A 25,825-nucleotide genomic window follows, 5' to 3' on the forward strand; every position below is an offset into this window, starting at 1 on the left:
CATACTGTAACTTCCGAGGGTACTGTGTGAGCTAGTGATGCTAATGACTTGTTTGTAAATAAAAGTCACACATCCAAAGTTTGAAATTTTGTTGCTCTCTTTGTTTCTAGGTGGAGCATTATGTGGGCCATGTCCGTAGTCTCACAGCAGAGCGAGATGCTTTCACCACTGAGTTTGAAAAAGAAAATGAACAACTCAGAATTGAGTTTACACAACTGCAACTCCAGCAGGGTAATCCCTCTCTCCTCTCTCTGAAAGCGCTTCCGTATTTATGCTGTAACATATGTTAGGGGCTAGAGGTTATTCAGGGAAGCTGGTTGAGTGCTGCCTTGCAGGAAACAAGAGTGATTTTTTCTTGTACTTTAAGAACTAGATGTTATAGATAAGTCTGTGTGATATACAATTATCTAGGTAGACAGACTGTATGTATAAATTAGAATCACAGAATATCAGGGTTGGAAGGGACCTCAGGAGATCATCTAGTCCAACCCCCTGCTCAAAGCAGGACCAATCCCCAACTAAATCATCCCAGCCAGGCTTTGTAAAGCCTGACCTTAAAAACCTCAAAGGAAGGAGATTCCACCACCTCCCTAGGTAACGCATTCCAGTGTTTCACCACCCTCCTAGTGAAAAAGTTTTTCCTAATATCCAACCTAAACCTCCCCCACTGCAACTTGAGACCATTACTCCTTGTTCTGTCATCTGCTACCACTGAGAACAGTCTAGATCCATCCTCTTTGGAACCCCCTTGCAGGTAGTTGAACGCAGCTATCAAATCCCCCCTCATTCTTCTCTTCCGCAGACTAAACAATCCCAGTTCCCTCAGCCTCTCCTCATAAGTCGTGTGTTCCAGTCCCCTAATCATTTTTGTTGCCCTCCGCTGGATGTTTTCCAATTTTTCCACACCCTTCTTGTAGTGTGGGGCCCAAAACTGGACACAGTACTCCAGATGAGGCCTCACCAATGTCGAATAGAGTCCCTCGATCTACTGGCAATGCTCCTACTTATACAGCCCAAAATACCGTTAGCCTTCTTGGCAACAAGGGCACACTGTTGACTCATATCCAGCTCTCGTCCACTGTAACCCCTAAGTCCTTTTCTGCAGAACTGCTGCCTAGCCATTCGTTCCCTAGTCTGTAGTGGTGCATGGGATTCTTCCGTCCTAAGTGGAGGACTCTGCACTCATCCTTGTTGAACCTCATCAGATTTCTTTTGGCCCAATCCTCTAATTTGTCTAGGTCCCTCTATATCCTATCCCTACCCTCCGGCGTATCTACCTCTCCTCCCAGTTCAGTGTCATCTGCAAACTTGCTGAGGATGCAATCCACGCCATCTTCCAGATCATTAATCAAGATATTGAACAAAACTGGCTGCAGGACCGACCCTTGGGGCACTCCACTTGATACCGACTGCCAACTAGACACGGAGCCATTGATCACTACCCATTGAGCCAGATGATCTAGCCAGCTTTCTATCAACCTTATAGTCCATTCAACCAGCCCATACTTCTTTAACTTGCTGGCAAGAATACTGTAGGAGACCATATCAAAAGCTTCGCTAAAGTCAAGGAATAACACGTCCACTGCTTTCCCCTCATCCACAGAAACCGTTATTTCGTCATAGAAGGCAATTAGATTAGTCAGGAATGACTTGCCCTTGGTGAATCCATGCTGACTGTTCCTGATCACTTTCCTTTCCTCTAAGTGCTTCAAAAATGATTCCTTGAGGACCTGCTCCATGATTTTTCCAGGGACTGTGGTGAGGCTGACTGGCCTGTAGTTCCCCGGATCCTCTTTCTTCCCTTTTTTAAAGAAGGGCACTACATTAGCCTTTTTCCCGTCGTCCGGTACCTCCCCCGATCGCCATGAGTTTTCAAAGATAATGGCCAATGGCTCTTCAATCTCATCCGCCAACTCCTTTAGCACTCTGGGATGTAGCGCATCCAGCCCCATGGACTTGTGCTCGTCCAGCTTTTCTAAATAGTCCTGAACCATTTCTTTCTCCACAGGGGACTGGTCACCTCCTCCCCATACTGTGCTGCCTACTGCAGTAGTCTGGGACTTGACCTTGTTCATGAAGACAGAGGCAAAAAAAGCATTGAGTACATTAGCTTTTTCCACATCTTCTGTCATGAGGTTGCCTCCCTCATTCAGTAAGGGGCCCACACTTTCCTTGACTTTCTTCTTGTTGCTAACACACCTGAAGAAACCCTTCTTGTTACTCTTAACATCTCTTGCTAGCTACAACTCCAAGTGTGATTTGGCCTTCCTGATTTCACTCCTGCATGCCTGAGCAATCTTTTTATACTCCTCCCTGGTCATTTGTCCAATCTTCCACTTCTTGTAAGCTTCTTTTTTGTGTTTAAGATCAGCAAGGATTTCACTGTGAAGCCAGTGTGGTCGTCTGCCATATTTACTATTCTTTCTAAACATTGGGATGGTTTGTTCCTGTAACCTCAGTCAGGATTCTTTAAAATACAGCCAGCTCTCCTGGACTCCTTTCCCCCTCATGTTGTTCTCCCAGGGGATCCTGCCCATCAGTTCCCTGAGGGAGTCAGTCTGCTTTTCTGAAGTCCAGGGTCTGTATTCTGCTGCTCTCCTTTCTTCCTTTTGTCAGGATCCTGAACTCGACCATCTCATGGTAACTGCCTCCCAAGTTCCCATCTGCTTTTGCTTCCCCTACTAATTCTTCCTGGTCTGTAAGCAGCAGGTCAAGAAGAGCTCTGCCCTAGTTGGTTCCTCCAGCACTTGCACAAGGAAATTGTCCCCTACACTTTCCAAAAACTTCTTGGATTGTCTGTGCAGCACTGTATTGCTCTCCCAGCAGATTTCAGGGTGATTGAAGTCTCCCATGAGAACCAGGGCCTGCGATCTAGTAATTTCCGTTAGTTGCCGGAAGAAAGCCTCGTCCACCTCATCCCCCTGGTCCGGTGGTCTATAGCAGACTCCCACCACGACATCACCCTTGTTGCTCACACTTCTAAACTTAATCCAGAGACTCTCAGGTTTTTCTGCAGTTTTATACCGGAGCTCTGAGCAGTTATATTGCTCTCTTACATACAACGCAACTCCCCCACCTTTTCTGCCCTGCCTATATTGTATACCATTAAAATTATTCGCAAAGAGAAAAGGAGTACTTGTGGCACCTTAGAGACTAACAAATTTATTAGAGCATAAGCTTTCGTGAGCTACAGCTCACTTCATCGGATGCATTTGGTGGAAAAAACAGAGGAGAGAGAGCTCACGAAAGCTTATGCTCTAATAAATTTGTTAGTCTCTAAGGTGCCACAAGTACTCCTTTTCTCTTTGCGAATACAGACTAACACGGCTGCTACTCTGAAACCATTAAAATTATTGTATACCATTAAAATTTTAAATCAGTTTAGAACAGACATTGAAAGGTGCTATATTTATTCAGTTAACCAAAAGGGGTCGAATCCTGCTCCCACTGAAGCCAATGAGTTTTGTCATTGACTTCAGTCAGACTGGGATCAGGCTCAGAGTTTACTTAAAAACAACTTTGAAAGACCTAATAGTGACATGGTATTCTCAGGCCTGATCGATGATGTTACAATTTCACAATGTCAGTTTATGTTAGCTTCTTAATTTTGTTTAATATAATTATTGTATTCATATTTCAGTTTCTGTGAGTAATGTTCCTGTTTCCTAAACCCCTGCAATCACTTCCAGCAGGGACAATTTTATGCTTTTTTAGTGACTGCTTTTCTTTGTAATTCTGCTGAATATTGTGTTTAAATACCTTTCATAGCCCGCTGCAATTTTCCTTAACTTTTCTTTTTGTGACTGGTGTGTGTTGGATTAGTGAATAAAAGGGGAGTGATGCATACATAGTGGTGCAGTTTCTGTGCTGCATTTACATAGGGTGCAGCAGAGAGTGGAGAGGTGTCAGTAGCCTGATTCTTTGCCCTGCTCTTGACAACCTGAGCGTTTCAGAAAATACTTTTGGTGCAGTTGTCTTGAATAGATAAAGAAATTCTGATTACTAATGGAGCGAGATTTTTCAGGACAGCAGCAGACTTGTAGCTTTACGGTATGTGTATCAGTGAAGGCACCTGGTGGATTTCTGCTGCCTCTCCAAAATGAAGGGAAAACCACATCTGGCCTAGTGGTCTCAGGATGTAGCCAGACACCAGTCTGAGGGGATCTGATACTAGCAGACTACTTGCTAAACACATATTTGTTATTTCATTTGTACTTGGAGATGCAAAGCCTTCTCTCACTCCTATTGTAGTCATGTGGATGGGGAATCGTGAAGAGGAGATTCTGGTAGAAATCTGAAGAACCTTACCCAGGCTGATGGGGATTGGATGAGATTGGAAGCATTTCTGGGACCTACTAGATTCAACTCTTGCCCTACAGTTAGGACCCAGGCAAGAAGGAGAGAGCCCACCTGAGGGATTTATGCTTGCACTCCCCCTGGTTGACTCAGATCTTTGTAAAGTTTGGTTCTGTCCCTGGAAGTCCAGAAGCTGGAAATGGAAGGCCATAGTGAATTTGACTCACACTAGAGAAGGGAAAATGAAATGGCCGTCACAGATGAGGACAAGGGGAAGTACTTCCACTGATCAGGGCAAGGAGAATGTGGCTACCACAGGGGTACAAGAGGGACCACTAGACCAAACACCACATTCTGGCCAATTTTTGACGTAGTGGCTGAGCAACAAGTGGACACCTCTGTGAGAAAGGCATATCTCCAGCTGGCGGGGATGGGAAGGCTGCAGACTACCCCCACTTCCCATTGGAGAATGACCTGCTCTGTGGAATAGAGCAGAACTTGCAGACTGAGGGAGATACCAGCTGCCAGCACCTTCACTACCACGAAGGGAAAATCCTACAGCTGAAACATGTTGTGTCCTGTGTATCATAGAATCATAGAATATCAGGGTTGGAAGGGACCTCAGGAGATCATGTAGTCCAACCCCCTGCTCAAAGCAGGATCAATCCCCAACTAAATCATCCCAGCCAGGGCTTTGTCAAGCCTATGTCACCTAGGATGGGACAAAATCACTGTTAGCCCACTTTCTGGTCAGGGATTTATAAGGAAACTCGCTGGGTGTGTGCATCATGTTGAATGCCAATGAGTGGCACCTAGAGGAAGTTATAGTGGCAAATATTCTCCTGCAGGGCTGGCCAAACTGAACCTGAGAAGGAGCCAGAATTTACCGATGTACATTGCCAAAGAGCCTCAGTAATACATCAGCAGCTCCCCCACACCCGCTCCCAGCGTCTCCCACCCAGCGTCAGCCCTGCGAATCAGCACCTCTCCCTCCATCCCCACACCTTCCAATCAGCTGTTTCATGGCATGCAGGAGGCTCTGGGGGAGAGGGGTGGGGGAACGGCAGGCTTAGGGGACGGGGTGGAGCCTGTGGCAGAGCCAGGGCTTGAGCAGTGAGCACCCCCGGCACATTGGAAAGTTGGCGCTTGTAGCTCCAACCCTGGATTCGGTGCCTATACAAGGAGCCTCATATTAACTTCTGAAGAGTCGAATGTGGCTCTGGAGCCACAGGTTGGCCACCCCTCCTCTCCTGGGTAGAGTTGCCCACAGATATCCTTACTGGCTCAGAATTAATGTTGTGTCCTACAGGTTAAGAGGTATGGTGGCTACTGAAGGTAAAACCCACTAGTACCACAGACCAACTGATGAAGTGGTTTCCCCGCACCCTGAAATTAATGCTCCAGAAACTTGTGGAAACAGATGCAAAAGATGGGGATAGGTTATTGCCATATCTCCTCTTTGCAATCTGTGAGGTATCCCACATGTCCATGGGACTTTCCCCTTGTTTTGGTATGGGCAGTGACCACAAGGAAAGCTGGATCTCATAGTTAAGGATGGAAGGGTCCCCCCTCTTGCAGAACCATTATAATGCAGTGCATCCTTCAGATGATGGAACAACTGGTCACTCTGGGACCGTGAGAATCTAACTACAGACTGGTTTCAGAGTAGCAGCCGTGTTAGTCTGTATCCACAAAAAGAAAAGGAGGACTTGTGGCACATTAGAGACTAACAAATTTATTTGATCATAAGCCTTCGTGAGCTATAGATGCATCTGTGAAGTGAGCTGTAGCTCATGAAAGCTTATTCTCAAATAAATTTGTTAGTCTCTAAGATGCCACAAGTACTCCTTTTCTTTTAACTAGAGCCTGTCACAGTTATGGGGCAAACTGCACCTCTGAATGCATCCCCTCTAGGTCTTGGGCACTCACCTCTCTTGGGGTAATTCTATTCCATTTTCCCACTCTTGGATCACTTGGTGGGTTGCACTCCCCCATGTATCAACCATGCTCGCCTCAGCAGGTCTAGCTTAGGCTCAGACCTTGCAGGTTTGTTCCCACTGGGGCTATGACGTTGCTTTAAAGCAGGCTGTTTGGTTACAGGACACCAAAGTAATATTTATATAGAAAAAATGTTGTCTCTGAAATGCTCGTCTTAAAAAGAATCCACCAGCCTTGGATCTGGTGACCAGCAGATTCCCCCCTAACACCAGAATCTCTAGAGAAGGACTGTTTTTGCCACCCCTTTTTTTGGTCTGCTTCAGTTCACCTTGGCGCCTCTTGTTCTGCACAGAGCATCTGCCACATTCGTGTGATTCATGGATTATGTGTTAGAACAGCTGGGCTCACAACTAACCCAAAAAGTGCAGATTCAGGAACCAAGAATAAAATACCTAAGCTGCTAGGTTGGGAATGGAGGCATTCAGCCCTTGAAGGCCACGGTAGAGGCTCTGAAGAATCAGTTAGTTTCTACCACAAAGAAGCAACTCTGGGCACTTCTGGCAGTTAGCAGGGTATTACAGACTATATGTACCCCAGTTTGTTGTCCTAGATTAACTGAACTGATGAAGCAGTTGTTGTCAAAGCTGGTGAATGGGACTGATCAGCTTGAAAGAGGCCTCAGTAATTTGAAAGACATTTTATGCTCCCGGACTATAATATTACACTTCCAGATTCTGATCACTCATTTGTGTTACAACTAGGTTTGAGGGCTGTTCTCTCACAAGAGTTTGAAGGGGAGCATTCTGTCTTATACCAAAGTCACAAGCTTTTTGCCTGGAGAAACTCTGTGTTCCACCACCAAGGCATGCCTAGTAGTTCAATGGGCAGTGGATATGCTACATTACTACCTCATGGGTTGTCACTTTAGTCACTGGTCACGTGCCTTTATGGTGGATCGAAGCTATGAAAGACATAAACAGTGGAATCACCTGCTGGTACTGGCCCTACAGCCCTTTGTCCTTCCGGCCTGGTACCAACCTGGGGAAACTAATTCAATTTTTTTCCCCCTGGGTAAAGTCTGGAGAGCAGGACCATGGGGATTGTAAAAGAGTGTAAAAGGATGGTGGTGTGTAATGGTATACTGGCCCTTTAAAGTCAGAGGGGAAGTCCTAGGCAGGGCAGGCAGACTATCCCATTCCAGGAGTTCTGGGGCAGATAGACCCAGGGAAGGACAGAGACAGATGCTGAGAGAGAGGATGTGGTCTTGGGGTGACAGCTGGTATCGGGGAAAACCACAGGCTACTGTTTTGTTTAGAGCCTGGGGTCAGGAGCCTTGTAGTATGTGGGAAGGAGGGGGCAGAGCTCTCTTCTTTCAGCCGATCAGGATGGGTTCTGGGAAGGAGGGCAGCATATAACCTGCCTCTTTCCTCCTCATAAGGGAGAGAGACTCTGGTAGGAAGAGGAGGGTCTGTTAACCTCTCCCAGGCTTGGGAGTGGGAGAATGAGGGCTGGTGTACACTACGGGGGGTGGGGGGGAGGAAATCAATCTAATTTATGCAACTTCAGCTATATGAATAACATAGCTGAAGTTGATGTACTTAGATCTATTTATAGCAGTGTCTTCACTGTGGTGTGTTGACAGGAGACACTCTCCCATCGATTCCCCTTGGACATCTTGTTGATGTGGTGTACCGGAGTTGACGCTAGAGCAATGGGCAGTCGATTTATTGCGTTTATACTAGACACAATAAGTCGACCCCCGCTGGATCGATCGCTGCCCATAGATCTGGCCAGTAGTGTAGACAAGCCCTAAGACCAAGCTGCTTTGACTTTGCTTCCAAGCTGTGGAGGAGCACTGTGAAAACGGCACCCTCTCAGGGACTCCTGGTGAGAAAAGAACATTTTGTTGTGATAGGTTCTCCCCCCACACGCCCCCAAAGTTTTGTTTGTTTGAGTGACCTTTGCAGCCAGTTTCAGCAGAGCTGGGAGGAGGTAATTTACAGGCCAGCTGGGAGAGGCTGGCTCAGGGTCACAGTGTACTACAAGAAATGAGTTTTTATAAAAACCAGTCAGAAAGTTTCCATAATTTAAAAAATGCCAATGAAAACAGTTGTTATTAAACAAGTAAATATTCCCCTGCAGGATCTGAAACCTCAACATTGCAGTACTAAGGACCGGATATTCAGGAGGTCAGACTGGATTTCGACCTTTTTTCATTTGCGGACCCTTAAAAAAATTTCAACTGAAGGTGCGGACCCCTTTGGAAATTCATCCTGTGGTCCACAGACCCCAACCATAAAAGTCTTAAGCTGAAAACTGACTGAAGAGAATTCAGCTATAAATGCTGCATGTGCTCAGCACGGCATTTGACGCAGTGTGAGAAAGGGCATTAAACTGTGGGCTTCTAGGGGAATGACAACACTGCCAAGGTTTTGACCCATGGGTGGAGATATTCAGACTTTCATTGATCAGAAAAACAGAATGCCTTTTCTGGGATCTGAAACTTTATTTTTATAGTCACTTTTTGCAGACCCCCTTAAACATAGTTTGTGGACCCAGGGGTTCACAGACCACAGGTCGAAAAGCACTGGACTAGATGATCTAATGGTCCCTGCTGGCCTTAAACTCTGTGATTGCCATAATCCAATCTGAAAAAAAATGTAAAAAGTGAATAAACAGCATAAATAGTAAGGAAATTGGATTTCTAGAATTCTCTCACTTTTTACTATTCTAAAGCTTTATTAGTGATATTCTCTAAATTAAAAAAATACATAAAATTGACTCACCCTGCCCTGATTGAGTATCACCAGCAACAAGGGTTGGAAGTATTTCTGCATTATTGGGCAGAGTTAAGGTTGTGCGTTCTCAGTTTACATTTGGAATTTTGTAACTTTTAAGCACTTGTTTTCTGAACCTTGTACTAAATTAACTGTAGGTTTATTTGCTTGGAATTTACCCTGTCTTTATATTTGTTGCTGTTCTTTTTGATATTCACTCTGAGTTGTTTAGTACTTGAAAATCAAGGGCCAAGACTTTAAAAATTGATTAGTGATTTTGGAAGCCCAACCTGACACCTTGAAGGGCCTGATTTTCAAAGAGTGGGTGCTCAGCCCTCTCTGAAAATTGGGCCTTTTTAAGGTGTCTCTGGGCACCCAAAATGTCACTTTTAAAAAGATCTTGATCACCAAGTGTTTTAAATGATTAGTGACCTATGGCCATGGGATTGCAACTCTACCTTGCTGAGAATATTTTCACCGAATTGTCATTCCCTCCCCTGTCTTTTCTCCACTAGATGGCAGACAAACAGCATAAATCTAAAAAAGAAAAGGAGTACTTGTGGCACCTTAGAGACTAACAAATTTATTAGAGCATAAGCTTTTGTGAGCTACAGCTCACTTCATCGGATGCATTTGGTGGAAAAAACAGAAATGAATCCGATGAAGTGAGCTGTAGCTCACGAAAGCTTATGCTCTAATAAATTTGTTAGTCTCTAAGGTGCCACCAGTCCTCCTTTTCTTTTTGCGAATACAGACTAACACGGCTGCTACTCTGAAACCTGTCAACATAAATCTAGTAGATGATAACACATCTTTCTCTCTTCTCATTGTGACTTTTCTTCCATCATCTGAACGGATGGCTTTCTTGCTTTTTAAGATTTCCAAGGGTGTTAGTATTAGGCTGTGAGTAGGAAGCCATTTGTGTAACCAACAGAGTGAGCCAAGTTTCTATCAGTGGTTAATTTTGGGCGGGGGGGGGGCGGGCTTGCTGGTTTATGTGCAGAATTCCCCAGGAATCTGTGTGGGTTCCAGTTAAACTTCAGTTTTACCTAGTTTCTATATATTTCTTTTTGGGAGAGTGTTATCAGCGGCTTGGGCTGGGATATCACTGTTATGCAAATAATTCTTATGTATGGAAACTATTATGCAATCTTAACTAAAGCAGTTGTTGCAGCTCCTGGGATATTTATTGATAACATGCACTCACTGTCTAAGCCTGCATTTACATCAGTAAAACATAATTAAAATCAATGTTGTCCACATACTGCCAGTAATTGTCAGTATCTAGACCAGCCCACAAAACAATGCCAGCTTGCTACAACCACCATTCCCACCCAGTTCCTATAAACACTACTTTACCGCCTAGTTTCCTCCAGCAACAGCTGGAGCAAATGGATGATCCTGACTCCATTCTCTGGAGCTCCAACAAGAGTTCCAAGCTCCAGCACCCTCCACACAGAATGCCTGGCTCCCACAGTCTGTAACCAGACCACAGATAAGTCAAGTATATTAAAACCTTCAGACAGTAGTAGAGCTACTTCTGCACAACTTTTTTTCTCTCCTTCACCAAAATGGAAGGCCCAAGACAGGGCAATGACTAGAATGAGACAGTTCCACTGGTCTACACAGTATAGATATTCTAACTAAGGTCATGTCTATACATACAGCGCTACTGCGGTACAGCTGTACTGCTACAGCTGCGCTGCTGGAGCACATCTGGTGAAGACGCTCTATGCCGACAGGAGAAAGCTGTCCCATCAGTATAAAAAACCCACCTCCACGAGCAGCATAAGTTATGTCTCCTGTCGACATAGCGCTGTGCACTCGAACACTTATGTTGCTCTGGGGTTGGAATATTCACACCCCTGAGTGACATAAGTTTTGCCAACTTAGGCTGTAGTGTAGACATCACCTAAGAAGACAGCTTGGCCTTCACCTTAGCCATGACATATACTGCAAAAAATCTTTGCCACAACCAGCTAAACTAAGCAATGCTTCTCCTGACAAGTGCAGATCTGTCTGTTTGTCAGCTGTACCCAAAGATGCTGTGAACATGGGACCTGTGATGGCCAATGATAAAATGATGACCACAATGGCCTGATCAGCTGCTGTATTTTCCTGCAGAGAATTCTGAAACCAGAGTACTCCTAGACAGTCTGAGAGCAGAGCAAGGCAATCAGTTATGCTTTGAGAGGAGCTGGGTAAGACCTGATCTGTGTACAGAGGAGATGGTGTGCTGACCATGCCAAGGTCCAATCCCAGCCCATAAGTATGATCCAGAGTACACCCACCTCTGTATACGGGGTCAGTAATCACATGGAGTGCACCACTAAGTAGACAAGTCTTGAGATCCCGAGTTAACTTGCAAGAATCAGAATGGATGTTCCCATCATCCAAGACAATGGTCCCACTTCATTGGCTGCCACAAAACAGTCATAAGGATCCTGCCCACACTGTCCTGGGCATATCCCTAGCATAGGGGTCCTCTTTGGCAGTCACAGAGCTAGCCAGTGTCTCTGCACCCCAACCCTGCAGAAGCCCCTTATACCAGGGGGTATTCTAGGGATGTATTGTGGCATTTCTGTATTCCTACACTCTGGTTATTCTCTGGCTGTCACAATGCCCAGAGGGGACATGGCAGTCAGGGTGCAAGTTAGGGGAACACTGAGGGCTTATACTCTTGTCACAAACAGTTGGGTCTTTGCTCACCATATCACTGACCCTGTTGCTGCTGTGAGTGTTAAGGTTTTTCAGTATAGTGTGAGTGCATAGTGGAAATGTAAGGGAAATGTAAGTACTGTGTCAGTGACAGTATCGTAGAAGATGGGCGGGTGGTATGGAATGTTTGATAGTTATGCCCTAACTTTGGATTTCTTTGGATATTAAGGTTTTGGGTGAGTAGAACATTGTACAAAGCAAGTATAATGGTCCTCTAACAACGTATTTACCAGGTGATGTCACTCACTGGTGAAAACATAGGGTCTATGTGACACAGCCGAACTCCCGTGTGAAGAAGAGAAATGTATAGAGAAGAAAACAGGTCTTGTAAGAAAATCCCAATAAATGAAAAATAACTACACTAGAGACTGAGGCAGGTAAAAAATCAATCAAAAGTTCTAAAGCGATAGAGTAAAACACGGTGATTCAGTTAGTGGTCTATTAAACTGCCCTTATAACCACAAGAATAAAGCTGTGCCTCTCTCCACAGTGAACAGTTTCCTGTCCTTTGAGGCAGTTTGCAATCCATTTCAACAGCTCTCTTCTAATAGGCTCAGTGTTTTTGTAGGGTAGATCGATTGCTTGTGTGCTGGGGTACCAACAGCTTTTATGAGAGACAACTATGGCATCGTGTTTCCACTGCTCTCATTAGCAGCACATCGCAGTTTGTCTAAAACGTGAACATGAGAACATGAGAAGATGTAGAGAGGTCTAGCCTAAGAGCCTGCCTATGCATACCCAGTTCAATAATTTAACCATGCCAGTTGTATAGCACCCCTCCTAGTCTGGGCTCAGTTATACTGGAACAAAAGTGCTTATACTGGCATAGCTTATTGCCATTTGGGGAGGGAAATAAATTACATTTGTAATGGCACCCTTGTAGCAGTACAATTCATCCATACTAGGGCTTATACCCGTAGAACTAGATCAGTAAAAACTCACGCTCCTAACCAAAATAGCTGTGTGTCTGGGTGAGTTATTTTCTTACAAGTCAGATTTCCTGGTTTCCACAGGGGCAAATTGCTTCCAAATTCCTGTTTTGCTCTACCTTGCTAATATTTAACTTGTCGTTCCTTCTATAACAGTTGATGGGCTCGGAGAGGCCTCCCCTCAGGAGCAGAAGTTTCCTTTGCCCCTCAAGTTTTTTGTCAAGGTCCGCCTTGCAGGCTTCTAGAAGGCCTGCTCCAGCCACCTGCCTAGGCAGATCATTCCTTTGCCTAATTGCCCTCTCTCAGAGGAGAAGGGGAATGCATTTCAAATGTATGTAGTATTTCAAGCGATTACACCTTGTTCCACTCTCTCAAACCCTGTAAATAATAGCTGTTGCTTTATATTTTTACTTGAGAAATGTATAGAACAGTAACTGTAAAATGCCAATCACATTGATGATTACAGTTATATTATGTGTATTATTGTTGCAGTAGGTGCAGTACAAAGGTAAAGAAAACCCAGTTCCTGCCCCAAAGAGTTTAAAATCTAAAGATAGTAACTGGGCCCCAGTACATGAACTAAAAAGTATATTGTTAGTCTCTAAGGTGCCCCAAGTACTCCTGTTCTTTTTATAAAATGGGAGCAGCCATTTCTCCATCCCAGGCTTGGAGGCTGCTATTTATGAGTAGTTGGATCTGGGCTACTCCAAATCATACTGCTGGGGCTACTCTGCAGCTGGGCTATTAGGGGAATGCCTGCCTGATATACAAATACCGTAGGAACATAAGAATGGCCACGCTGGTTCAGGCCACTGGTCCCTCTAAACCAGTGTCTTGTCTGAGACAGTGACTACCACCAGCTGCTTTAGGGGAAGGTGCAAGTGAACCCCCATAGTAGATGGGGTTCAGCAGGAGTGGGGAGAGATTGCACACCAAAGGGAGAGCTTATGTAGGATGCAATGAAAGGGGAGATCATGTTGGTGGCCTGGACACTGTGCGCGATGACTAAGGAAAGGGAAGTAGAGACTGGGAGGTGGGAATGGGAGGGTGAGGAGGGAAGTAGAGACCTTGGGGGATGGAAGAGTCAGAGAAGAGAAAAGGAAAGTGAAGGGCACAGAGACCCCCAACACCTCATTATTTCTGCACCTTCTCTCTCTCAATAGCATTTCTCATCCATAAGCCCCAGTGGCCTCTCTGTTTTCAGGCAGACTTGCCATGGTCTATTTGTCTACCCAGTTCAGTGGCCATCTCCACTGTGTGTGAGCTACCCCATAGTATTCTAAGGTGCTGGCTGGGGCAGTCACGGGGTCATTCCTTTTGGGATGTGGATTCATCCCCCTTCTCCTCGACAAACAAGCTTGGTTTCAGAAGCTTCCCTGAACTGAGAAGCTCTGTCTACACTAGTTTTAAGTCTGAAAAATGCCCCCCCATACTAAAACTAGAGTAGTTCTGGCAGTGATAGCAACAGTGGGGGCCCTAGTGTGGACAAGATGCTGGCATTCTTACCCAAGCAGGGTTAGATAGTGCAGTGCTGAAAACACTGTGGGCCACCTAGAACACCCCCATTATTGCCCCAAAAGCAGACCTGTACCTGAGTCAGTGCCAGTGCAAAATATTTCAGCTGAAAGCCTGGCATAGACACAGGTCCATGCCTTGGCTCTCACTAAAGCTTAGCTCTAGATCATCCTTTGCTCAACCTAGAATTAGCATGGAGAGACCTTGTCCCAGACAGAAGTGTGAAGATCTCATATGGGATTAATGTCCTTTCCTGGCTGAAGTGTCACTGTCTCTTTTGGTCCTAAATTTAAAGGTACACCCCTCCCCCCTATTTTCCACTAATACCCTTTGAACTAATCATTTCTATTCTAGGTCAAATATGAATTTTTTGAAGATGAAGCTCAATCTAGCAGTTGGGTGTATGCAGTTTCTGGGTGGGTGTTCATGTGATCATCCTGATTACAGAAACTGCTACTGGGGGAGGAAGAGTTTATAATTTCTTGGGAATCTGTAGCGTTAGCATTGTCATATTTCTTAGATGTGCATCTAGAACATGCGGCCAGGTGTATTTTAAACAGCAAAATAAATAAAAAAGTATTTTGCTGCACTTTTTGTGCAGGAAAACGGCAAGGCAGCCACATTTGACCTTAGTATACTCATTGTACAATCTGCAATTTAAAATCAAGGGAGGAGACAAACAGGAAACCGCAGGGTGTTTTCCATCGACGGGGTAGATAGACCAGGCAGCAGAATGTGGAGTGGAAACATGCAGTTGATTTGGCCTTCAGGCTTAGGATGAGATTGTTATACTGGATCAAAAGAAAAGGAGTACTTGTGGCACCTTAGAGACTAACAAATTTATTTGAGCATAAGCTTTCACGAGCTACAGCTCACTTCGTCGGATGCTGTAGCTCATGAAAGCTTATGCTCAAATAAATTTGTTAGTCTCTAAGGTGCCACAAGTACTCCTTTTCTTTTTGCGAAAGTCCAGAATGTTAGTTCCTGGAGAAGGTGTAAACCCCTCCCATTGCTGCTTCACCAACTGTAATGGCCCCTTAACCTCGCGGCCATATACAAGTTCAAATGATGAAAACCCTAAACTGGGATGTGGTACAGCTCTGTAGGCAAAGAGCAATGCTGCAACACTAGGTCCCAATCATTGGAGTGCTCATTTAGAAATTTACGTATCATAGTCCCATTAAATTTCTCCACTAGGCCATTTGTTTGATGATGGTAAGGGGTGGCAACCAAGTGATTCACCCTATGAGCTTCCCAAAGTCTTTGCATAGTTCCTGCCAGGAAATTAGTTCGTGCATCTGTGAGGATGTCAGATGGCCAACCTACCCTGGCAAAAATGTCTGCTAGTGCCTGGCACACACTTTTAGTCCTGGTGTTGCTTAGAGCTACTGCTTCTGGCCATTGGGTGGCAAAATCCATGAAAGTCAGTATGTATTGCTTTCCTCTGGGTGTCTTCTTCGGAAAAGGACCCAGAATATCCACAGCTACTCGCTGAAATGGAACTTCAATGATGGGGAGTGACTGGAGAGGGGCTTTGACCAGGTCTTGCGGTTTTCCCACTCTTTGGCATACCTCACAAGACCGGACATAGGTAGAAACATCCTTGCCCATTCGCTCCCAGTGGAATGACCTCCCCAACCGGTCTTTGGTCCTGTTCACCCCAGCATGGCCACTAGGATAATGGTGGGCTAAACTCAAGAGCTTGACCCGGTACTTAGTTGGAACTACCAACTGTCTCTGAGGATGCCAGTCTTCCTGGTGTCCACCAGAAAGAGTTTCCTTGTATAAAAGTCCTCTTTCTACAACAAACCTGGATTGATTAGAAGAGCTAAGAGGCAGTGGGTTGCTCCGTGCCGCCGTCCAAGCTCTTTGGAGGCATTCATTTGCTTCCTGTTAAGTCTGGAACTGTTCCCTTGATGCTGGAAACATCAGTTCCTCATTGGATTGTGGACCTAGGCTTGGTCCCTCTGGAAGCGATGTAGGGGATGGGGCTGTTTCCGTTGACTGTGAACTGCTCTCCGCTGATGCACTATGTTGGGTTTCAGGCTCCGGCTGAGCCTCTTGTGTAGGGTTATCGGCTGCTGCCGGTTCAGGTTCGGTGGGGCCTTCTGGGGTTGGGGTTGCAAGTACTGGATTCAGTGCTGGCAATGGGTCTGGTGCTGGTTGTTCCGCCGATTCCAGTTCTGGGACTAGCTCTGTCTGGGTCTCTGGGACTGGATCCACTACTCCTGTGGCAGATGTTGGCCTGGGGTCCGGGTCCATCACCTCTGACTGGGTCCTGGTAGAAGTTTCCAGAACAGAACTAAGCGTCACAGCTTGCTTAGCTTGGCTGCGGGTGACCATTCCCACCCTCTTGGCTAGCTTCACATGATTGGCCAAGTCTTCCCCCAACAGCATGGGGATGGGATAATCATCATAGACTGCAAAAGTCCACGTTCCTGACCAGCCCTTGTACTGGACAGGCAACTTGGCTGTAGGCAAATTGAAAGAGTTGCACTTGAAGGATTGAATTGTCACTTGGATCTCTGGGTCGATTAAATTGGGGTCCACTAAGGAAGCATGGATAGCCGACAGTTGCACTTCAGTGTTCCTTCACGTGGTGACCTTCTTCCCGCCCACACTCACAGTTTCCCTCCGGTCCAAGGGTATCTGGGAGGTATCTGGGCCTGAGAATCTCTGGTGTGATTCCGGTGCAATGAACTGTAATCTGTTGGGGTTCTTGGGACAGTTGACCTTTACATGCCCCGGCTCATTACATTTAAAACATCGTCCAGCTGACAGGTCACTGGGGTGAGGTGGGATGCTGTAGAACGGTGTGACTGAATGATAAGGAGTCTGGAGTATTCCTTGGTTTGTAGTAGGGGTCTTGGGCTGCCCCCGGTAGTAGGGTGTGGTCTGAGGGTGTCCCTTCTGGTATCCGCTCCAACTGCAACCAGGGTTGTTCCTCTCTCCTCTGTCCACCCATTTTGTTCCAGCTTGCCCCGCCTCTCTGGTGGTCTGGGACTGCTTGTATCGATCAGTATAAGAAGCAAGACTTTCTGCTGAGTCCCTTTCCTTATCCCATAAACACTGTTTTATTTCCTCCTTGGACATATTCAGGAATTGCTCCTGAGCTATCAAATCACACATTCCATCCAAGCTAGTGACACCCCTTCCTTGGACCCATTTATCTAACAGATCCTTCATCTGGTTTAGATAAGCCACATTACTTAGTCCAGGCCCTCTCTTAAGGGTTCAAAATTTTACTCTGTACATTTCAGATGTAATTTGAAATTGCTTTAAAACCAAATCCTTGAACTTATTACAATCCAAAGCCTCATCAATAGGCATCTTATTGAATATGTCCAGAGCTCTTCCAGTTAATTTTGCAACCAATGTGGTCATCTTGTGAGCTTCAGGAATTTTATGGAGAGTGCACAGTCTCTCAAAGGTGAGAAAATATTCAGCAATATCATTGGATTCATTATACTGTGGACATAGTCGCTCCCATTTGTGGATTGTTGGGGAAGGATTGTTAGGGTTATCCAGTAGATTCCGCTCAGCCCTTACCTTCTCCATCTCCAGTGCATGCTTCCTCTCTTTTTCCTTCTCCTCCAGTTCTTTTTCCCTTGCCTCCATAGCTCTCCTGTGGGCAGCCTCTAGGGCTTTTTCTGCCTCTTTTGCTGCCTCCATTTCTTTGTCCTTTGCCTCCATTTCTTTGTCCTTTGCCTCCATAGCTCTCCTGTGGGCAGCCTCTAGGGCTTTTTCTGCCTCTTTTGCTGCCTCCATTTCTTTGTCCTTTGCCTCCATTTCTCTGTCCTTTGCCTCCATAGCTCTCCTGTGGGCAGCCTCTAGGGCTTTTTCTGCCTCTTTCGCTGCCTCCAGTCTGGTTAACTCCAATTTGTGTTTTGCCTTGGTTTCTGTCATGTTAGCCTCTCTGTTTTTAACTAACTTTAGACCCGAGAGATAGAAATAAAACAATCAAGCAAAGAAAAAACTTGGCTTGTCAAAAAAAAATATATATATATAGGTTGTGCTGTAACCGGATTCCTATGTTCTCTGATAGTGATTGTCAGCCTCCAGAAAAATAAATAAAAAAAAATACTAACACCTTTGTCTCCAGGCAAATAACAGAAAACTCCTCTAGTTGCTCTTAGGGAAAAAAAAAATCAACTTCAAGTCTGTGAAGACTTGTGAATTTCCCTGCAGGAGGTTAACTACCCTACCTTTAGATAGAGAAAACTCCATCTCACAAAAGACAATTCCCTTTTGTCTCTGCTCTGGCCCCCAAGCAGAGACAAAAAAACTCTAACTGCCTTCAGCTTAAAACCTCCTTTCCAGCAGCCCAAAGGGAAAAAAATGTCCTTTTTTAAAATCTGTGCTTCTGGTTCAAAAAATCTCAAATTGATCTCAAAATGATTTCAAGTTAATCCCACCGCTCTGCCACCATGTCAAGATTCCTTCCCCACTCTGAACTCTAGGGTACAGATGTGGGGACCTGCATGAAAACTCCCCTAAGTTTATTTTTACCAGCTTAGGTTAAAACTTCCCCAAGGTACAAACTATTTTACGTTTTGCCCCTGGATTTTATTGCTGCCACCACCAAGCATCTAACAAATATATATCAGGGAAAGAGCCCGCTTGGAAACGTCTTTCCCCCAAAATCCTCCCAAATCCTACACCCCCTTTCCTGGGTAAGGCTTGATAAAAATCCTCACCAATTTGCATAGGTGAACACAGACCCAAACCCTTGGATTTTAAGAACAATGAAAAAGCAATCAGGTTCTTAAAAGAAGAATTTTAATTGAAGAAAAAGTAAAAGAATCACCTCTGTAAAATCAGGATGGTAAATACCTTACAGGGTAATCAGATTCAAAACATAGAGAATCCCTCTAGGCAAAACCTTAAGTTACAAAAAGACACAAAAACCAGAATATATATTCCATTCAGCACAACTTATTTTATCAGCCATTTAAACAAAACAGAATCTAATGCATATCTAACTAGATTGCTTATTAACCCTTTAGAGGAGTTCTGACCTGCATTCCTGCTCAGGTCCCGGCAAAGGCAACACACAGACAGAGAGAACCCTTTGTCCCCCCTGCAGTTTTGAAAGTATCTTGTCTCCTCATTGATCATTTTGGTTAGGTGCCAGCGAGGTTATCTTTAGCTTCTTAACCCTTTACAGGTGAAAGGGTTTTTTTTCTCTGGCCAGGAGGGATTTAAAGGTGGTTAGCCTTCTCTTTATATTTATGACAGTGATGATGAAAAGCTAAGGGAGATTAGAGAGGCTATCAAAATAAAAAACTCAACAATAGTGGGGGATTTCAATTATCCCCATATTGACTGGGTACATGTCACCTCAGGACAAAATGCAGAGACAAAATTTCTTGATACTTTAAGTGACTGCTTCTTGGAGCAGCTGGTACAGGAACCCACAAGGAGAGAGGCAATTCTCAATCTAGTCCTGAGTGGAATGCAGGATCTGGTCCAAAAGGTAACTATAACAGGACCGCTTGGAAATAGTGACCATAATATAATAACATTTAACATTCCTGTGGCGGGAAGAACACCTCAACAGCCCAACACTGTGGCATTTAATTTCCGAAAGGGGAACTATGCAAAAATGAGGAGGTTAAACAGAACTTAAAAGGTACAGTGACTAGAGTGAAATCCCTGCAAGCTCCATGGACACTTTTCAAAGACACCATAATAGAGGCCCAACTTAAATGTATACCCCAAATTAAAAAACACAGTAAAAGAACTAAAAAAGAGCCACCATGGCTTAACAGCCATGTAAAAGAAGCAATGAGATATAAAAAGGCATCTTTTAAAAAGTGGAAGTCAAATCCTAGTGAGGTAAATAGAAAGGAGCATAAACACTCCAAATTAAAGGTAAAAATGTAATAAGAAAAGACCAAAAGGAGTCTGAAGAACAACTAGCCAAAAACTCAAAAGGTAATAACAAAATGATTTTTAAGTACATCAGAAGCAGGAAGCCTGCTAAACAACCAGTGGGGCCAATCGAGATACAAAAGGAGCACTTAAAGACAATAAAGTCATTGCGGAGAAACTAAATGAATTCTTTGCTTCAGTCTTCACAGCTGAGGATGTTAGGGAGATTCCCAAACCTGAGCCGTCTTTTGTAAGTGACAAATCTGAGGAATTGTCACAGATTGAAGTGACACTGGAGGAATTAATTGAGAAACTTAACAGTAGCAAGTCACTGGGACCAGATGGCATTCACCCAAGAGTTCTGAAAGAATTCAAATGTGAAATTGCAGAACTATTAACGATGGTTTATAACCTGTCCTTTAAATCAGCTACTGTACCCATTGCCTGGAAGATAGCTAATGTAACGCCAATATTTAAGAAGGGCTGTAGGGGTGATCCTAGCAATTACAGACAGTAAGTCTAACGTCAGTACCGGGCAAATTAGTTGAAACAATAGTAAGGAATAAAATTGTCAGACACATAAATTGTTGCGCAAAAGTCAACATGGTTTCTGTGAAGGGAGATTGTGTTTTACTAAACTATTAGAGTTCTTTGAGGGGGTCAACAAACATGTGGACAAGGGGATCCAGTGGACATAGTGTGCTTAGATTTCCAGAAAGCCTTTGACAAGGTCCCTCACCAAAGGCTCTTACGTAAATTAAGTTGTTATGGGATAAGAGGGAAGATCCTTTTATGGATTGAGAACTGGTTAAAAGAAAGGGAAGAAAGGGTGGGAATAAAAGGTAAATTTTCAGAATGGAAAGGGGTAACTAGTGGTGTTCCCCAATCCTAGTCAACCTATTCATAAATGATCTGGAGAAAGGGGTAAACAGCGAGGGGGCAACATTTGCAGATGATACTAAACTGCTCAAGATACTTAAGACCAAAGCAGACTGTGAAGAACTTCAAAAAGATCTCACAAAACTAAGTGATTGGGCAACAAAATGGCATATGAAATTTAATGTGGATAAATGTAAAGTAATGCACATTGGAAAAAATAACCCCAACTATACAGTATGATGGGGGCCAATTTAGCTACAACTAATCAGGAGAAAGATCTTGGAGTCATCGTGGATAGTTCTCTGAAGATGTCCATGCAGTGTGCAGCGGCAGTCAAAAAAGCAAATGGGATGTTAGGAATCATTAAAAAAGGGATAGAGAATAAGACAGAGAATATCTTATTGCCCTTATATAAATCCATGGTACGCCACATCTTGAATAGTGCGTACAGATGTGGTCCCCTCATCTCAAAAAAGATATACTGGCATTAGAAAAGGTTCAGAAAAGGGCAACTAAAATGATGAGGGGTTTGGAATGCATCCCATATGAAGAGAGATTAAAGATGCTAGGACTTTTCAGCTTGGAAAAGAGGAGACTAAATGGGGATATGATAGAGGTATATAAAATCATGAGTGGTGTGGAGAAAGGGAATTAGGAAAAGTTATTTACTTGTTCCCATAATGTAAGAACTAGGGACCACCAAATGAAATTAACGGGTAGCAGGTTTAAAACAAATAAAAGGAAGTTCTTCTTCACTCAGCGCAAGTCAAACTGTGGAACTCCTTGCCTGAGGAGGTTGTGAAGACTAGGACTAAAACAGGGTTTAAAAGAGAACTGGATACATTCATGGAGGTTAAGTCCATTAATGACTATTAGCCAGGATGGGTAAGGAATGGTGTCCCTAGCCTCTGTTTGTCAGAGGGTGGAGATGGATGGCAGGAGAGAGATCACTTGATCATTACCTGTTAGGTTCACTCCCTCTGGGGCACCTGGCATTGGCCACTGTTGGTAGACAGGATACTGGGCTGGCTGGACCTTTGGTCTGACCCAGTGTGGCCATTCTTATGTTCTTCTGAGTCGCAGCATCACTCACATTTGGCTGGTCGCCTCTCTGTCATCATGGGCTGGGGGCAGGCACCCAGGCAAAGCCACTCACTCAAACTTGGCCTGTGCTGTATGAATGTGGAGTGGGCAATGGGAGCGAGTGGAGCCACTGAGCAGCTGGGATCAGGAGGAGCCATCCTAGCTCAGGACAGGAGAAGAACGCTGAGCAGAGGGGGTGCCGATGAGTGGCCAGGAAGGTCCTGGAGTGGGGAGTAAGTTGTTGATGGCCTATGGGGTAAGTCAGGAATATTGAGGGGCTGGGGATGAGCAGGGGATACTGGTGGTGGTGGGGTTGGGAGCTGGGATGTTGGGGGCTGTGGGCTAAGGGGTTGGGGCTGTACGGTGAGTGGGCTGTATGTCAGCATTGCTGCAATGTTTATGGGGACTGTCAGGATATGTTGGGGCTGGTGGAGGGTTGTTGGGGTATCTGTGGGGTGCGAGGGGCATTCAGTGTGTGGGGCAAGGGCACTTTGCTGAGCAGCCTCAGTTGATGATGTGCAGGGCTGGCAGCAGCTGGAGCAGAGCTAGTGTGGAGTTGCAGCACCGCTCAGGTTTGGGGCAGCCAAGCTAAATCTGAGTGATGGTGGGAGCCCCCCAATTTCTGTAGTGCACAGTGCCCCAAAACTCTTTAATCCAGCCCTGAGCAATAGCATTTCTGCCGCATGCACTGATGAGTGCTTGATGACATGCCCATAGATATCAGATCGTTTGAACCAGCATTTTTTTATGTGATGTTTGGTTTATTGAATATTCAGGTGGAGCTGGTAACACCACCTGTTACTGAGGTTGCCTGACACTTCGCATTAGGAGGCTGTATTTTCAGTTGCTTATGACTTTGCCAAATGATCCATTTGGACTAAAGTTTTCTATGCTTGATGTCAGCTTTGGGCAGAGCCTTTTAAAGGAAGTTTCAGCTAAAAGTGGCTGTTTCTGACAATGAGGTTAGGGAAAATACAGTGTTTACCTGTGTTAAAAATTCTTACAGCTGCTTTGCTGAGAAGCTATAACACCTCTGTGCTTTGGAACAGAGACTTACATTTGGCAGGGTGTCATCCAGGTGTCAGGGGCATGCCTTTTGCTGTCCCCATGAAAATTTGCCCAAATGTGGCCAAGGTATAAACCTCCAAAAAATCTCAGTTTGCACACATACAGGTTGTTAGAGTTCAGCAGCTAACTTCTCTCAAGAGTCTGTCTGCATTGAGCATGCTCCATTCCCTCTCCTCTGCTGTGTGTCACAAGATTGTGCACGCATCATTCCCACAGAGAGACTGAGCATTATGCATCCTGGGGGTGCAGGGGCTGAGCAGGAATTTCCCTGCAGTTGTTCCTACTGACAGGTCAGGGCTGCTGGCATCCAGGCAGCACAGAGGAAGGGAAAGACACTGGAATAGATACTGGAATGTAGAGGGGTGAGAAACTGGCATCGGCAGGGAAGAGAATGTTGAAGGAATTGGAGCAGGGAGACAAATGCGAACAGGAGGTGGGTGGTGGTGGATAGGAGCAGAGGGAGAGGGGGACAGGGCTTGGAGCTGCAGCGGCACAGGAGCTAGCAAACAGAGCTGTAAACAGGGGAGTTTGTATTGTGGTGCTTGTTTGGGGTTTGCTTTTGCTGGGGGGGGTGGTCTTTTTGATGTGGCTTGTGTTTCCCAGATTAACAGGACTTAGGTGGGAAGGCGATGACAGATACAGAGGCAGCTGTGGGAGTGACTCCTGTAGTGGAAGACACATTGAGGATGACTGGATGTGGAAGCTGTGGTATGTACATGATCCTGGAGGGGGGACCTGGTAAGAGTTTTTTCTGCATGAAATGCTGTCTGATAGAGCTGATGGAGGAAAAAATCCGAGGTTTGGAGATGCCGGTGGAAAGTCTCATTGAGTTTAGGAAGGGGTTTGAGCAGATGATGGAGCAAAGATATGAGGTATCTGAAGGGAAAAGCTCAGACTTACAGATGGAAGCAGGGCTGGGGAATTTTGAGGGGAGACTGGGTGAGGAAAGTGGTTAGTGGAAGCATGTGACTAAAAGAACCAGGCAGAGGAAAAGACGGGCTAGTGAAGGAGAAATAGAGCTTAGGAACAGGTTTGCAGAGTTGGAAAATGAAGAAGGGGCTCAGCAGGTACTTGTTGAAGGTGGAAGGGAAGGAAGAAGAGAAGAGAGGCTAGTCCTATAGGAAAAGCGGAAGAGTCAAGGGAGACTACACCAAATATGAGCCCAGGAGGATACAGGATGGGTTGAAGAGGATCATAAGGGAAAATAGGAATGGAAAGAACTTGCAGCCAGAGGGAACAGGGGAGAGACTGGAGAATAGCACTGTCACCAGGAAAAGGCAGGTCTATGTGATAGGGGACTCTTTATTGAGAAGAATAGACAGGCCTGTAACTAGAGCTGATCCAGAGAATAGAAGGGTGTGCTGTCTTCCAGGTGCTAAGATACGGGATGTAGACCTGAGGTTGAAAAGGATCCAAAAGGGAGCGGGAAAGAATCCCCTAATTATCCTTCATGTGGGAACAAATGATACAGCTAGATTCTCGCTGGAAAGTATTAAGGGAGACTATGCTAGGCTGGGGAAGATGCTTAAGGAAATTGAGGCTCAGGTGATCTTTAGCGGGATCCTTCCTGTTCCTAGAGAAGGGTAACAAAGGTGTGACAAGATTATGACTGTCAACAGATGGCTTAGGCAGTGGTGCTATAAGGAGGGCTTTGGGATGTATGGCCACTGGGAGGCATTCACGGACAGAGGACAGTTCTCTCAGGATGGACTTCATCTGAGTAGGGAAGGAAATAGACTTCTAGGATCAAGGCTGGCACAACTGATAAAGAGAGCTTTAAACTGGGAGTTTGGGGGAGATGGTTGGGAGACGTCCAGGTAATCTCCACGCCAAATATTAGCATTGAGAGGGAAGAAGACGAAGTAAGAAAGGATACAGCCGTGGGTAGGAGAATGTATATAAGGAGCGAGGGCGGTGTGGATACTAGTCTAATAGGTTATACTGGTTGTAGAAGGACTGTGCCTAATAGGGTACAAAATGTGAGCAAGGCCAAACAGCAAAAATTAAGATGTTTGTACTCCAATGCGAGGAGCCTAGGTAACAAAATGGAGGAACTAGAGCTACTGGTGCAGGAAATGAAACCAGATACTATAGGGATAACAGAAACATGGTGGAATAGTAGTCATGACTGGACTACAGGTATTGAAGGGTATGTGCTCTTTAGGAAAGACAGAAACAAAGGTAAAGGTGGTGGAGTAGCGTTGTATATCAATGATGAGGTAGAATGTAAAGAAATAAGAAGTGATGCAATGGATAAGACAGAGTCTGTCTGGGCAAAAATTACATTGGGGAAGATAACTAGTAAAGCCTCTCCTACGATAGTGCTTGGGGTGCGCTATAGACCTCCGGGATCTAATTTGGATATGGATAGAGCCCTTTTTAATGTCTTTAATAAAGTAAATACTAATGGAAACTGTGTGATCATGGGAGACTTTAACTTCCCAGATATAGACTGGAGGACCAGTGCTAGTAATAATAATAGGGTTCAGATTTTCCTAGATGCGATAGCTGATGGATTCCTTCATCAAGTAGTTGCTGAACCGACTAGAGGGGATGCCATTTTAGATTTAATTTTGGTGAGTAACGAGGACCTCATAGAAGAAATGGTTGTAGGGGATAATCTTGGCTCAAGTGATCATGAGCTAATTCAGTTCAAACTGAACGGAAGGATTGACAAAAATAAATCTGCAACTAGAGTTTTTGATTTCAAAAGGGCTGACTTTAAAAAATTAAGGAAATTAGTTAGGG

The 25,825-nt window shown here is 44.9% G+C and overlaps 1 protein-coding gene across 1 annotated transcript in view; it reads left to right on the forward strand.

The window, feature by feature from the left end:
- The first annotated feature begins 102 nt into the window (after positions 1-102).
- CCDC30 (coiled-coil domain containing 30) overlaps positions 103-25,825 on the forward strand; it is a 127,410-nt gene continuing 101,687 nt past the window's right edge. Inside the window, exon 1 of the mRNA XM_043500104.1 lies at positions 103-231. The gene's annotated coding sequence lies outside the window, so the exon portion shown is untranslated. The remainder of the gene's footprint in view (positions 232-25,825) is intronic.

The sequence above is a fragment of the Dermochelys coriacea genome, chromosome 18 (genome assembly GCF_009764565.3).
Source record: "Dermochelys coriacea isolate rDerCor1 chromosome 18, rDerCor1.pri.v4, whole genome shotgun sequence".
NCBI lineage: Eukaryota > Metazoa > Chordata > Testudines > Dermochelyidae > Dermochelys > Dermochelys coriacea.